This window comes from Cuculus canorus, chromosome 1 (genome assembly GCF_017976375.1).
Source record: "Cuculus canorus isolate bCucCan1 chromosome 1, bCucCan1.pri, whole genome shotgun sequence".
Lineage (NCBI taxonomy): Eukaryota > Metazoa > Chordata > Aves > Cuculiformes > Cuculidae > Cuculus > Cuculus canorus.
The window spans coordinates 177,420,942-177,436,507 of NC_071401.1; the positions used below are offsets into that span (position 1 = coordinate 177,420,942).

Consider the following 15,566-nt stretch of genomic DNA (forward strand, 5'->3'; position numbering starts at 1 on the left):
AAAAACTACCTATTCTGTTTCATGATAAACTCCACAACTTAATACAAATTCCTACTTGGAGCAAATATATGAGAAAGTGTTTTCAGATTTCATTAATGTGAAATAAAATTAAAATAAAAATTCTGGATAATGTATTTTGGAATTGTTTCTCCCACGGTTTTTCTCTCACTTCCAATATTTTGAAAGTTCTCCTTGAAAAGAAAAATTATACATTCTCTTTTAAAAAAAAAATCTAAAATGTTCTGTTACTCCTTACCAGAAAGTATTTTTCAAGGGGATTTAGAGAGGGTTATTGTTGAAATGAGCAATCTCACTATTGGCCAACCATCACTTTTCAACGGAGAAATACTTTATAATGAAATTTATGACTGTATCATTCATTCAGAATAATTTTAATAAAAATGGGAAGGGTGAGATTTATATGATTTGTCTGGAGGTGAGAAGTTCTATTTAAAACTGTGCCAAAGTTCATTTGGGAGACACTGACTCATCTTTACAGATAGCCCAGAATATAAATAATGTCTTGGAGAAACAGTATTAATAATGTCTTTCACAGAGATATCATTAATAATTATAGTTGATAAAACTACAACTCCAAAAACAGGTTGTCATGGTCTAATAAACCAAAGAAGTAAACTCAACTTGTTTATGACTTCATTAATATGGTGAGCTATAATTGCAACCTTGCAATCAGCAAATGCAAATGCTCTATTTGTAGTACTGCCAGTTTTATTTTACGTGTAACTTTCTCTTTTGAGGAGTTTATCCTCTTTTTCTTGGATTTCAGTGCACTGAAAGTTTATTCTTTGGAAATACACTAATAGCACAGAAATGGAATTGGGATTATGAAGTGTCTGATGCCTTTTTGCACATTTATGGTGTGCCTTAAGCAATAGCACTGGTTGTAAAATACGAAAGGGCTAAAAAGACTGTAGTTGTCATGAGAGTATATGCGTCCAGATTGCAAGCCAGAAAACTGTCACTGATAGTTGGAGTATAATTGACTACAGTGTATGATAAGCACATTATTGATTGATTAATGTAACCTAGTTGTATTTGAAATGTCAAAGAGCGAAATTGAGTTGTCATTTTATGTCATGTTCTTTTATGAGTAACAGATAAATATTATAATTAATGACTTTTCACTAAGGTTATCTAAAAAATTTAGGGAATATTAAACGTCACATTATTCACAGTCATTATAGGTAAATAAATTATTGATGAATATTGATAAATCTTTGCTTATATGAAACAGGACCCAAAAGAAGTTTGTATACCTAAATAATGCTTTTTAGTAAGATCTCTTCTGATCACATTTTTTATCATTTAACTTAGTGAATTAAGTAAAGTCACCAAATGCCTTTTACAGTTTAGTAAGGTTTTATTTGTGCTTAGTCCATGACAAACTGGACACATCTTTTACCAACAAAAAATGATTTCCTTTGAGCACCCACCAACTTGATCTTTGGGAAGAGGTAGAAATCCCAGGGAGACAAGTCTGGCGAACGGAGTGGGTGCTCAAGCACATCCATGTTGTTATTAGGTAAAAACCGCTCAAGCACATCCATGTTGTTATTAGGTAAAAACTGCTTCACAGACAAAGCATTGTGGACTGGCGCACACTAACACTTTCCAACTGTCGAGAAGAAAACACACTTCCATGTGTACTGAGTGAAGTGACTGAGTTGAGCCTTGCCTCACTGTGACCAGTTAGAACATGTTCTATAACGATCTCTTTGTCTCTCCCCTCCCACTCTTGGTTCCCGAGATATGGGGTTAGTCTTGTTTTTTTCTGTGCCAGACCTTGCATACCTGTGAAGTGGGCTGCCTGTCAGGAGGAGACTTTTCAATTAGAAAATGAAGCTCTGTCTAAGTCTTTAGCATTTTGCAGGAAAAAGAAACACTCTGAGAAAAATGTTAATAGTAAAAAGTTTAATTAAGTTGTTTGGACTTTCATTTTTAGTTTTAGCGAAGTTTGAATTTGTGTCACATCTTTCAGATCCGATACTGTTTGGGCTTCGTACTGATGTAGTTAATTAATTTGATGGCAATATCTTATGATGTCCTATGAAGTCCCTGACTGTCCAAAATTATTTCAATGTTTTAATTTCTTGAGATCAGTTAATCTGCATGAATGCAGGATTCTCATGCTATGTGAAGTGCCTCAGATGTGCACATGTGGCTACAGTTGTAATACCTGACCCCTGGAAGGCCTGCACCCTCCAGGATCAACACCCAAAAGCCTCCTGGGAGTCCCCAGGGCTGCTCACACAGCACCAAGTGCCTATCTTCAGGTACCAGGCTGAGCCCTAAAGCATGTACATTAGAGTGGGCTTAATCGTCCTTATACTCATTTGAGTATATTAATCAAAACTGCAAGGATGTGATGGTATCTTGGCCACCTAGTTCATGTTTAGGTATGTATATGTTGACATACAGGTTCTCGTGTTTTAGTTTGGGGCTGGATCCCACCTTGTGTTACATAAGCAAACGTTTTTCAGGGTTATATTAAACAGTGGGAGAATAATCTGGTTTACCTGTGATGATATTAAAAATTCTTGATCTTCAAAAAACTTGAAAACAAATAAGTCTCTTTGTAAATAAAGGGCAACCAGTTGCCTGACAAAGTTGTGCACTCTGGGTAATGTTTTGAGCAAATGTTTAATTACAAAAGGATGGTGCCTAAATTGTCATAATTAATCTGAACCTGTACTAGAGTTCACAGCAGCCAAGACTTTTTACACTGGTGAATTACTCTCATTGAAATACCCTGTGCTTAAAGAGCAGGAAAAGCTGCTATTAGAAATCTCCATAATAGCCTTTATGAAAGCTCTGGCTAATTTAGAGCTCAATTAAACCCAGAAATCCAATTATTTCTGAATAACATAATTGCAAGAAAGTAACTAGCATTGTAAGTATGCACTAGCTATTATAGGAGATGCTTTAATAAAAGAAAATCACTTCTGAGCCGCTGAAAAGATGTGTTCTTAGTTATCATAAAGATGATCTGCAAATTTCAGAATTCTTCTGTTTTCACGGCTCTTCATCTGGGGCAAGTAAGCCCTTTTCTTGGTTCTGTGTAATGGTTATTATGTCCATTTCATGGGTCCAGCTAGAGAGCAGATACAAGATGTTAGAGCAAGGCAAACTATGAATATGCTTGAACAATCACCATTGAATGAGACCCATACCAGTCTCTCCTTCCCTTCTCACCACAAAAAAATACCCAAAATAAGATTGCTGTGACATTAGCATTAAAAAGATAAACTATGATAGAAAACTGAGATGATATTTTTTTGATGTAAAATAACAATCAGGCTAATCCTGGAAATGGAAAGTCTCAATATAAATAAGAAGCAGATTGATAATATGGGCTTGGACAGATAAAGTTGGGGAGCCAAATTCCACTGGTACCTACAAAGACTGATGTTCAGTAATTATTAGTTAACTGTGGTTGTAATCGTGAGCTTGTCTACCTACACATGCTAAAAGTTTAAAGACAAACCAAGCTCCTACCATAGACTGACAATTTTGCTGCTGGCAGGAAAGGGAATCACTTCCAGGCTGCCCGTGGCTTCACTGCTGTTTTGACAAACGGTGTTGGAAACCCAATACTGAGCTGCTGCCCCTGGAGCTCTGTGGCTGCAATCGGTCAATTTACGGAACCGCTAACCTCGTAGGACATTTGCTTAAACTCTGCAGTGCCTTAAGCAAGGGCAGCACCGTCACATCCTGCTGATGGAGAGCTGTCCTCAAAACCACTGTTAGTAAAGCAGAAGGAAGAATTTCTGCCCATCTTTCTCAGTGTTGCAAGAGAAACAACCTACAGTTCCGTGTATTAGGGATTTTGGCTCTAGGTTTGGCTGAGTGAGGAGGAATTATTGTGCTGTAAAATACTTCATATACTCAAGGTCAGACCATGGTTTTGACATCTGCACAGAAGGAAGTGAGGTGGAGTGAGAGACTTCACCTAACCCAGTTATTTGTAGTAACTGTACGGTTTATATTTTTTTATCCCAAAGCCACAGATCAGGTTTCAGCTTGTACTGAGGAGGCAATTCCTTCTCTAATCAACTGGAGCTTTGCTTGAGCAAAGATTTGCCATGATAACATTTAGCTTACTGATTTCATTGCAGTCTGCGTACTGAAAGACCGCATGAATAAGGCCCTGATCCTGAGGGAAGGTGGGAGGAGGGGAAACAACGTCCTACTGAAGGGGTAAGGATTTTCAGTTTGTTATATATGTTAATGATCTCATCTGCTCACCTGTATGGAAATAAAAATAAATTTCATGAAATAGTTAGGTTCCGTCATACAAATATTTGCTAAACTAACAAATCCCTTCAAACAAGTAGAGGATTGGTGCAAAAAGTTTGTCAGCTCAACACATCTCTACTCCATGTAAAGCTTTGCACACAGTATCTCCCAGTGTGATGAAGACCAAGACTATTCAAGTTAAAAGGCTTTGTTTTTCAAAAGATATGTGAATTATCAGCACTCATAAAACTATCTGCACAGAGTTGACAGAAGGAATTCATTATTTTAATTCTGGGGGCATGACAGAAGAAATGAGATAAAGTCTAAGTCCACAATATGAATTAAGAAACTAAAGTATTTATCTTCCAGTAGCACATGAACTCCTGTCTATTTGGCATGCTTAAACACGGTAACTTTGTTTAATGTGTGTTGGAAAATAATTATGCTGAAGGGGATCAGATATGTAAAATGTGAGGCACTAGTTTTAGATTTTGATTTTAGAAGGTTTGTAGATCTTTAGGATTTATAAGAATAACTTAGCATATTATGTTTAGGAACAGAGATCATGATCCCACTTGGAGACCATTTCAGTGCTAGAAAAATAGGCCTTTCTTAGTGAAGTTTTTGCTATGGGGGAATCTTTGAAAACTGCATCTGCAGATATCAGGGCTAGATGAAGAATTTCTCTAAGGATGATCCAATCAATGATAAGGAAAAGGTTGCACAAACAGAGTGCACTAGCATTGTCTGCTCTGTAAAACAAGCTAAGGAAATAATTTAACAGAAATTGAATGCTTTACTAGTGCAACGCATAATGCTTTGTGTGGTTGAAGGAACTCAGCCAGAATTGAGTTTCAGTGAATTGTAGGTCTTTATAACCAAGTACCTGGTTGAATTTTTTTTTCAATTTGGTGTTGGCATCATGTCAAATTTACATGTTTGAGGTGTAATTAGCCAGTCTGATTACAAAAAAAATTGCCTATAATTTAAAAATATAAATCAACATAAAATGACAAGCATTAAAAGTTAATATCAATTTGATATTCATTCTCTTGCATTCAAATGAGTCTTATTAAGTTATTAAGTCCATCTAAATATCAGTATAATTTTCAAGTAATACACAATAAGTTCCATAATCTGCCTCTCTTCCTAACCCTCCATTAGCTCTAATGTTTTTCTACTGTTTGTTATGTCAATGTAACACTTTAGAATTACAGTATTTAATTTTTCATTTAAAACGTATAACTTGAATTTAGAAATACTCTTTTGTTGCAAGCTAGACCTTTGGTGACCATGTGCTGGATTGATTCCAAATACTCCGTTACATCCCATGGCCGTTTTTTGAAATGCACAGAAAGAAGCAATATCTGAATTTTAACAAGCAAATCAAGCCAATTGGCTTAGAATTATGATGCTTGGTTTTCTAATGCATATTCAGAATGGTAGAAAAGAAAGTATGAAATTTAATTGTACCATAAAACTGTCAGGAGAAAATATATACTGAATATCAAGCAGGATTACATTTCTTCAGTAGCGATAATCTGTGGAAAACTTTTTATTTAAAGAACTCCTGCATTTTTTAATGTTATATTTCTAGACAGAGAGCAGTTCTAAAAAAGTAATCCCTAAAAAAAAAATTGAAAAAATATGATGCATTTTGTTCATTCTTTAGAGTAGGACATAGAATGTTTCTGCACACTTTCTGTGTCACTAATGTCCTTTTAGTACAAAAGACAAAAGAGCCAAAAGGGTGAAGCTGTTCGTGTAGTGTTTTCTGTTTTTTTTGCAACAGTAGCACAAACCCAATGGCTGTCTGCAAGCTGCAAAAATCACAGAAATATCAGCTGATGTCCACGAGAGCCATTTGGAGAATGTGTATAATACATGTGCCACAGAGCATAGCAATACAATTTATACTGTATCTCATTACATGTGGAAACACATCTTACATCATTTCTATTACACTGCCACCTACTCGTTTTATGCACACACATGAACTCAGACACTGAAACTACTTTTTATCTTCATACATCTAAGAAAATAAAATTAATGATTAATACATACAAAATATAATCTTCTATATATGCCATCGCATATGTGCGTGCATGTGCCCACCAAGATATCCCTGAGAAATGAGATTTCATTTTTTAGTAAAATAATTTTACCTCTGTAAATGGATACATTCCATGAATCTGCCTCAAATTTCCTGGAAACTGAGGAAGCAATCATGACCTGACTTAGCTGGGCTTTGGATTTAATCCTGCCTGTTACTACTGATTTCACAAGATGAAGATATAAATGAACCCATTAGGGAATCAGTAAGTTAAATATACTGATCATGCTTCCAGTCACATACATTTAAGTGCATAGCTAGTTACCGTAATCAACTATGATGACAACTAATGATCCAAAACCATTAAAGAGAAATAATATTAATGATATTGTATATTGTCACTGCACCATTGCTAAGTCTAAAGGAAAGAAGATACTCTAGTCCTTCCTCTTTCTCTAGGCATTTTTTCCCAAGCAAGATACCCTCTGGTGTAATCAGTATTTCTAGGTTACTTGCTTTTCTTTTTTCCCGTAAGAGACAAGCATCATTCCTGCACCATTTTTGCCTATGGTAGTATTGAGCAGATGTTCTTTAATACTAGTGCCTTAATCTCAAAAGTGCAGGGTTCAGTTTAAAAATCTGCCTGTATTTATCTCAGCTATCATTATGGGATATGTTCCTCCTCTTCTTGATGCCAAGAAATGGCAGCAGAAAAGTTGCGTTCCTTATGTGTGTATCTGCTTCTAGGGCTAATTGAAAATGGGAAGTGCAGGGCTGCATGAAAGCGATCTCTGTGCTGTGATCACAAAGAAAAAAGTCAGAGTGGAAGTTTTTGGTTGAGGTGGTGCAGTTTTCCTCAAAGGTAAACAAAAATCCCTCATGAAAAATTCAGTGCCTGAATCTGGGAGAATATGAGGAGTTCTGGCATCCGTCTGCAGCTGCCTTCCTCCTAGCTAAGAAGTCTTCCCATCACCTGCCAGTGACCTTGTAGATGACCCCTGTGAGCTGTGGGAGATGTAGTGAATAGACCCGAAGAAGCAAAACCTGCTGACAAAAAAAAGAGCAATTTATTCAGTGATGATCTGGAACTTTCTGACTGAGATCAGTATAGTCATAGTAAGGGACTTACTAGTTTGCATTATGTTCTTCTTGCGATATTTTGTATTACTTGAACTTGCTTGCAAGCCACATGTAATCAAGTGCCTTCTGTCTTTAGACCCCCATGGGATGTATTCAAGGGTTAAACTTCTAGTGTGGCCTTAGCTTTTCAGCACACCTGACGAGAGAGCGGTCTCCCTGTCAAATGAATGAGAAATAATACCTAATACTGGGACAAACAGGTGCTTCTGCCCTCAGGCCAGTGGTTAAAATCCAGCACAACATCCACTCCTATTCCACTCTGAAGGCTGTTACTAAGTGACAGGTGTCTGGCAGCCTGGGTTTAACGAGTAAGTGATATCAGCCCTTTACTAGTGGAAAGGTGCTCACATGGCTGCTAGCTCATCTCCTTTGCACTGCAGAAATATGAGTATCAAAATACCTCTGGAGAGTAAAATGCCATTTCAACCCTAAAGAACATCCTTACATAGCATCTTTTCTTTGAGGAATCTCAAAGAATCTTGGTTATGTATCTTATGCCTTTTCTAAAGGACAATAGGATTCTCAGCTGGGCATTCATGAGATCACAGTATGTATTTTGAAAGAAAATACTCGCTTTTTTTCAAAGACATACTAACGAAATAATACCATATTTATGCAATTCATCTTTTCTATTCCTGATATCTTTTTGCTGATAAGCCGTCTTAGGGATTTTGAGACAACCTACAGTCATGTATTTGTTCACCAAAGCCACTTGCTCCTCCAGGGACATTCGAATCTGAGAGAAGTAAAAGGCACCGTGAGAGAGATGAGGAGAGTCGTGAGCTGGGGCAAGACCAGAGTGAAACAATCAAGTCACGGTGAGTTGTGTTTGTGATCATATATCATGGTTCTTATTGTGCATGTGACTTTGATGGCTTTTTCTTAAAACAGGTAGACCATTAGTGAAAGTGTCCCTCATCTAACAGGTGGAGGCTGAAGTTGGGAGATCGGGGAATGGGATGTTTAGATAAAGGGATATATAGATAAAAGGCTGTCATTACATTGTGTGATGTAGGAACATACAGAGCTTTTCAGCTAACAGGGGACTTTGAGAACCTGCTTACTACCCCTGCAAAGAAATCCGTTCTTGCACACTATTTCCACACAGAAAGACATACTCAAATATAGTTTATTCTTCCCATGGTTGGAGCTGCATGCTCTGTTTCAGAGCTAAGCTTACCCATGAGTTTCAGCAGACTCAGTACAATGTGGTACACTAGTGAACCAACATGTTTTTTGCCTGGGAAAAGTCTCCCTTATCTCCTTTTAAGAACAAACCACAGAAAATTCCCAGCTTAACAGAGATACAGAAACTGCCTTATTTATTAAAAGTGTGGTAGCAAGCTTGATTACATTTACATTCATAGTTAATTCCTGGCACTGCTGAATATATGAAAAGATAATTATGACAATGGTGCCAGTTATTTTTAAATGGCTATATGAATATACATTTTTTAAATGACAACGTTAAGTGCATGTCTTTATCAAATGGAAAATATACGTCTGCTATTCATTCATTAGCAAAATTTGCATCCGCGGCAAAATATTTGGCTTTGACTGAAAGAAGGTTCACTACATCTCCAAAGCAAAAGTGCAGAATGAAGTGGAAATATTCTCTGAGTTTTTGTTGGCAGTGTGATAAAGCTGCAAGTAACACAGCTGGGAGTGCTGAGGACTCTGAAGATTCCTACTGCCTACAACCCAGATGTTGTTCATGCCTCTGCTACTCCCATTAGCAGAAGGAAAATGTGTTTGTGTAAGGAAAGGGCAAACAGAACACTACATGTGCACTGAATTTTTAAAAGTATATGATTGAAAATGTACACTGAGATCTGTTTCAAAGCATACTAGTAGGGCAGTAAAAGTTATGTTCTCTCCAGTTAAGCTTCTTACTTCTTAATCCACTGTCAAAAAGATTGCTGGCCATCCTTTTGATGTAATGCAAGAGTTACGAGGTTGAGTGATAAGATTTCTGACCTCTCTGTCACACATGAGGATGCTTACCCAGGGGGGAAAAAAAACTTGTGTGTGCTTAGCTTAGGAAGAGAGCTTCACTGTCCAGCAAGAAACAATGAAGAATTCTGAGTACGCGAATGTCTCAAAAGAGCATAACTGAAACTTTTCTGACTCTTGGGCTGGCAGGCAGATTAGTGAAAGAGAAAAGTTGAATAGTGAATAAGTAGAGTGGGGAAACATGAGGCTGGAAAGCATGATGAAGACAATATCCAGCAGCGTGATCTATATTTGCGACAGTAGTTTCCTACTCCTGAGCCTCTGAGCAACGGTAACTTAAAAAATGTTCTTAAAAGTTCTCTTTCTTCAGGTACACTGAACTGACATGGGACTCGGAGAGTTCTAAAACAATTGCCCGGGTACATTGACTGCCAGTGTGCAATGCTCCAGCACCACTGTCCAAGAACACACGCCTTCAAACCTTGAGTAATTTGTTGGTTTCGAGTAGTTCTATGAAAAATTTTGATGCTGTAGGATCTTTTGGCAAATTCCAAATAAACATTTTGCTTTGCAATTTTTTTTCCCCAGACTGTCCTATGATGTGCTTGGTGCTGCAGCAAGACCCTAACATTGAAAATGTAAGTTTAATTAAGGGTGAACTTCTACATGCTGTCACTAAGCTGTCTCCATGGTGTTTTATTGGTGTAGGACTGCTTTTATCACCAGAAGGAAATGTGCAAGTCTGCGAGTATTAACAGGCACATTGAAGGCAAAAATGAAGTCCCTTAAAATAGGAGGTAGTAAGACACTTCTAAAGCTGTCTTTCTGTGTTTTGCTGGAAGCTGGAACTTCTTCAGGCTGGGTGACAGTACAGAGAGAAGACATCTTTTTCAAAAAGTTCTTCAGAATTCATTTCTCTGTAGTGTAATAACAATAATAACCTTCTAGTGTATTCTGGCTTACTTGCAGTTTTGCTAGTGATATTCAATGGCCTCACAGTGAAGGAAAACCTTTACAATAGCAAATAAGGGAAATGAGAGGAATGAACCATTCCAGTCCCTAAAGACTTTAAATCCTCCAAACATTTGCTTTATCCTTGCTCTCTTTTGTGGGTGACTGGAATTCATCCTTATTTCTGGACTTGCAGCAGAGCTCAGCTGTCTGGGTGATTGCACAAGGGATTTGGAGATCAATCAGGATCCAAACCCAAGCCTTAGCATCTCAGCTCCTCTCTGCAGTAAGTGATTCCTTTATATGAAAAGGCAGAAAGCTATACCATTGAAATCAATGACAAAACTCCTGCTGCCTTCAGAGAAGCTGAATTTTGTTCTAAAAAGAGCTGGTGTGTTCAATGTTGCCGAATTGAAGAGTTTCGGTAGGAATCTCCTAGTAAACTACATTTTGACTGATTCTGAGCAGTATCTTGAATAAAAATTAATTTCATTATTCAAATTACAAAAGAAAAGAGATTAAATTAAAAATTCTGGCAACTATAAAAATAAAGAAGTAGTTGCCTAAAAAGCAGTCAACTTCTGGCACTGGAGCTACTCAGACTCACTTGGTTACTTGCTCAAAACCCTCCCGTCACCCAAGAGGGCTATAAACCTACAGAAATAAGGAATTTTTTTTTTATCAGTGGCTTAAAGAACTAAGATTTTAAAACTAATGATAAAACATGATGACTGGCAGATCATAGACCTACAGGTAAGTCACATAATGTGCTTTCAGTCATGTTCCTGGGCACAGAGAGGAGAGTGGGAGCATTGCCTCTCTGCAGCCACTGCTGATGCTTGGCTCTGGGAAGAAGGACCACGGGGCAGGATAGTGGGAACCAGATCCCTCATGGAAAGTAGGCTCTCGGGCCAGTCACCTGGGCAAGCAATAAGGGGAGGGCACATGAGATTCTGGTGGGTGATTAGGAGGAAGGGAGAGGAAAGCAATAAGTAAATATAAGCTAGGACATGCAGATGATAGCAGGACAATGACATGCTTGTAAGGGCTTTGGGGAAGCAGGGGCTGGAAGGAGTTGGAGCCCAGGAGCCTGCTCTGAGGGTTACAGGACAATGAACACATAGATGCCAATATTACCAGTTAAGTATGTACATCAGTAGATGCAAGGGCTGGTTGTGAAGAACGAGGCAATCTAGCTATTAAAGCAAGAGCAAGTCTAGGCTGACGATCATATTTTCAAACCCACCTGAAATCTGAGAAGTAAGGTTACTGATAGAAGGTGTGTTGCCTCAGTCAACACCCTGCCTGTGCACACACTGATATGTGTTGTGGGCTGATCCTGACCAGCAGTGAGGCACCCAAGCAGCTGATCACTCACCCCCTCTCCCAGCAGGACAGGGGAGGGAACAGGAAGAGTAAAAGCAAGAAAACTCATGGCCGAAGATAAAGACAGCTTAATAAGTGAAGAGAAGAGGAAAGGCCAAGTGATGCAAAGGCTCATCACTCATCACCTCCCAGTAGCAGGCTGATGCCCAGCCTGTCTCTGAGCAACTTTTGCCTTGGAAGGCAAAGCTAGTCCACCTCCTTTCTCTAAACCAGTTTTATTGTTGAACATGATGTTGTATGGCATAGAGTATCCCTTTGGTCAGCTGAGGTCAGCTGTCCTAGCTGTGTTCACAGCTTCTTGCCCATCCCCAGCCCACTCACTGCAAGATGTCAAGAGAGCAAAGTGAAAGAGTGCCAGTGTTGCTCAGCAATAATTAAAACATCGATGTGTTATGGACACGTTCTTAGCCACAAATCCAAAACACAGCACCATGCAGGCTGCTTCATTCAGGGCAGACCTATTACAGTATGACACAATGTATTACTCTGGGAGTAAGCAAAGCCTCACTGAAGCCTTACTAATTCAGAATAAATAGCAAAATTGATTTTATTTCTTTGTGGGATAAATAGAGGAATGCCCCAGAGCCCAATGCTACCGTCAAACTTGGCACAGACATTGAGCCGGGGATTCAGGTGAAGCTACTGCACGTCTGTGGAATTTCATAGACTAAATATGTCCATAGCAACTCTGACACTTCCAGTTCATGGCATACTTACTGCACATGCATGAACCACCTGCGTACCACATGTCTCTTATCTGGCAGACCTTGAGGTTGTCTGTATTCTTGGATAATCAGATGAAGCTACTGTGTAGGTGTTCCCATAAGTTGCCATGTGTCTGGAAGTCCAAAATTTATTCCTTTCCTCAAATTATTCCCGGCTAAAATTTTCAGAAAATAGCCACCATCTACAGTAGACAATGTGATATACATTAGCTGTATTTTCAAGAACATTTTCAGTTTTACAGTTTAGAGTGACAGGGAGGTGGGTATATGAGAGAAGGGTAAAATACCTGGTATGTTTTTTACACAGAAACAGTGGTTACTCCAGTGCCTTGTAGTTGATGTGTCAAATTTTCTCAACTGAATTTTGCAGCACACAGGTCCAGGGAGGTTATTCTCCCTCTGTACTCGGCACTGGTGAGACCGCACCTTGAGTGCTGTGTTCAGTTCTGGGCCCCTCACCACAAGAAGGATGTTGAGGCTCTGGAGCGTGTCCAGAGAAGAGCAATGAAGCTGGTGAAGGGGCTGGAGAACAAGTCTTATGAGGAGCGGCTGAGAGAGCTGGGGTTGTTTAGCCTGGAGAAGAGGAGGCTGAGGGGAGACCTTATTGCTCTCTACAACTACCTGAAAGGAGGTTGTGGAGATGAGCGAGCTGGCCTTTTCTCCCAAGTGACAGAGGACAGGACAAGGGGAAATGGGCTCAAGCTCTGCCAGGGGAGGTTCAGGCTGGACATCAGGAAAAAATTTTTCATGGAAAGGGTCATTGGCCACTGGCAGAGGCTGCCCAGGGAGGTGGTTGAGTCACCTTCCCTGGAGGTGTTTAAGGGATGGGTGGACGAGGTGTTGAGGGACATGGTTTAGGGAGTGTTAGGAATGGTTGGACTCGATGACCCAGTGGGTCCCTTCCAACATAGTGATTCTGTGATTCTATGAATGTTTGTGTGCACGTAATGAAGGCTTGAGGGAACAATACGATGCAATATAAGAACAGTATACATCACTCATTGCAAAGATAATACTAGCAATATGCAACTACTTAGTTGTTGTGCTTTCGTAAACAGTACAAATGGCCATTGTGTTGTGAAATGCCTTCCAATTTTCTGTTGTGTATTGCTTTGCAGGTACTCTATGGCCACCTCTGTGAGCTTAGGTTGTTAGTGAAACCTCTCTTGGGATCTACTGCCCAGACCAACAAGTGCACAACAGTTCTGTAACACACTTACTTAACTTGTTGATATATATGAAAGACTTGCTTCGTTCAGTTTTAGTGTGAAGGGAGGGTGGGAACACACAACTGTGCAATTAATTCCCACTGCTTGCTTCACCAGCACAAGCACAGCATTGGAACCAAAACACTGGAACTTTCTCAATTTCTCCCATACATTGCTTTTTCTGCCTGAGTTGCGCATGCCTGTCTCAGTAACTTTGGAAACAGCAGGAAAGTCCTATCGAGGACTGATATGGAGATGCCATGTACTTCCAGCTTCAGTGGGCTGTGGTCGGGGCTGTCCCTGCTCAGTGCAATGGGAAGGGAGGCACAGAAAGACTTTACCGATGGTTGCAAGGCTGTGGAAGGGATGGATGTACCTCACTATAACCAATGTAAGGAATGCTGCTGCATAGGAAAAAAAGACAACTTAGAACCAGCTGGCAAAACTCTACCTGATCCTGGTATAAGATTAACAGTGATATTTAAGGGACACATTGCAAACTGGGAAGAGAGCTGGAACAGATAGTTGGTTCATAGAAACACAACAGTGTTCTTGGTTTTTCCTGCTAAAGAGCCTTAGACCAGACAAATGCCTGTTTTTTTTCTTTAATTTCTTCTCCTTCTAACAGAAACAGCTCACCAAACCCTTGAAAGTTGACTAAGTGGAAGAGAAAGGGAGAAAAGATAAGCTAAGAAAATCCAAAAGTTTTGAAAGGCCAGTTAGAAAAACTCTTTTTCAAGCAGAGCTTAACATTTCTGGGAGCAGGTTGAGTTGCAGCAGGTGACAGCATTTTTCCTTGTGGGTGAAGTCAATAAACACTGCAGAAAAACAGTGCTTTACTAGCTGTGCAATACCTTCGTTTGTTTGCATGTATTTTTCATACTGCTCATGAAAGTCCCATTTGAAATCACTTTTCAATAGGATTAAAGCTCATGGCCATGGATTACCACTGTTTCATATCCAGAGAGAGTGAGTTATTGATTTGGAAAAATAAACCTTTTGATTTCATTGAATGTGAATGTGTGTTTATTAATATTTATGCACTTCTCTGGAGGTGCATGCTACTGTGCAGACCACTGAGATGACAAGTTCCCTGCCCTAGGACGCTTACAAGACACACAACACAATGAATTGCGACATTGGCTAAGAAGGGTCACAGAGGGGGTGAAAGAGGAAAGAAAACAACAGAAAGCAAAAGAAGGGGAATTTGTTTCATGAAAGAGCTATTATTTACAAAGCATGGCCATCAGGTAATTTGATTCCCTTTGGCTTTTTGTTTTGATTTGTTTTTCACTTTGTTTTATTATGTTTAATAATCAGGCATGGGTGAGAGAGTGCATAACACGAGAGCTGAGATTAATGATGAAAGACTAAGAGAAAGCTGTGGCTCTTGAGGAGGGATTTGAGGAAGAAAAGCATTTGGTTTTCCACTCATTAAGAGCAGGCAGGCTCAAGCACAGAAGAGTTTCACACTTGTGTTAAACTTTAAATTAACCACATGTGTAAGTCTTTGTGGGAATAGGGGACTAATTGGGTAGATTAGAATACAATTAACTGTGAAGTCTGGCTAGCACTAACTGACAATGTTTAAAGAGTGGAAAATCTGCTAAAATCCTGCCTAGTTAAAAAAATAGCTATAAAGACATTTGGGGAGGGAAAGGATGGAACCTTTTGCCATTATAGTGTGAATGCCAGCAACAGAGGTACAGATGAACACAGTGCTTTGTATTGTTGCTATAGCCTTGCTCAGCTACGCTGATTTTTCTTCCAAGATCTGTTTCAATTATCTCTTCTCAATTAAACCCATTGCTAACACACAGAGTGCACAATCAGGGAGATGCTGTCCTTCCTCAGACTGTCAGAACAAGGTCGGCTAATGAACACATTGTCCAA

At 39.2% G+C, this 15,566-nt stretch overlaps 1 long non-coding RNA gene across 1 annotated transcript in view; it reads left to right on the top strand.

The window, feature by feature from the left end:
• Positions 1–4,132: 4,132 nt before the first annotated feature.
• The window catches only part of LOC128851009 (uncharacterized), a 91,280-nt gene continuing 79,846 nt past the window's right edge, over positions 4,133–15,566 (top strand). Inside the window, exons 1-3 of the long non-coding RNA XR_008448297.1 lie at positions 4,133–4,218; positions 8,175–8,268; positions 9,992–10,041. This is a non-coding gene — a long non-coding RNA (uncharacterized LOC128851009). The remainder of the gene's footprint in view (positions 4,219–8,174; positions 8,269–9,991; positions 10,042–15,566) is intronic.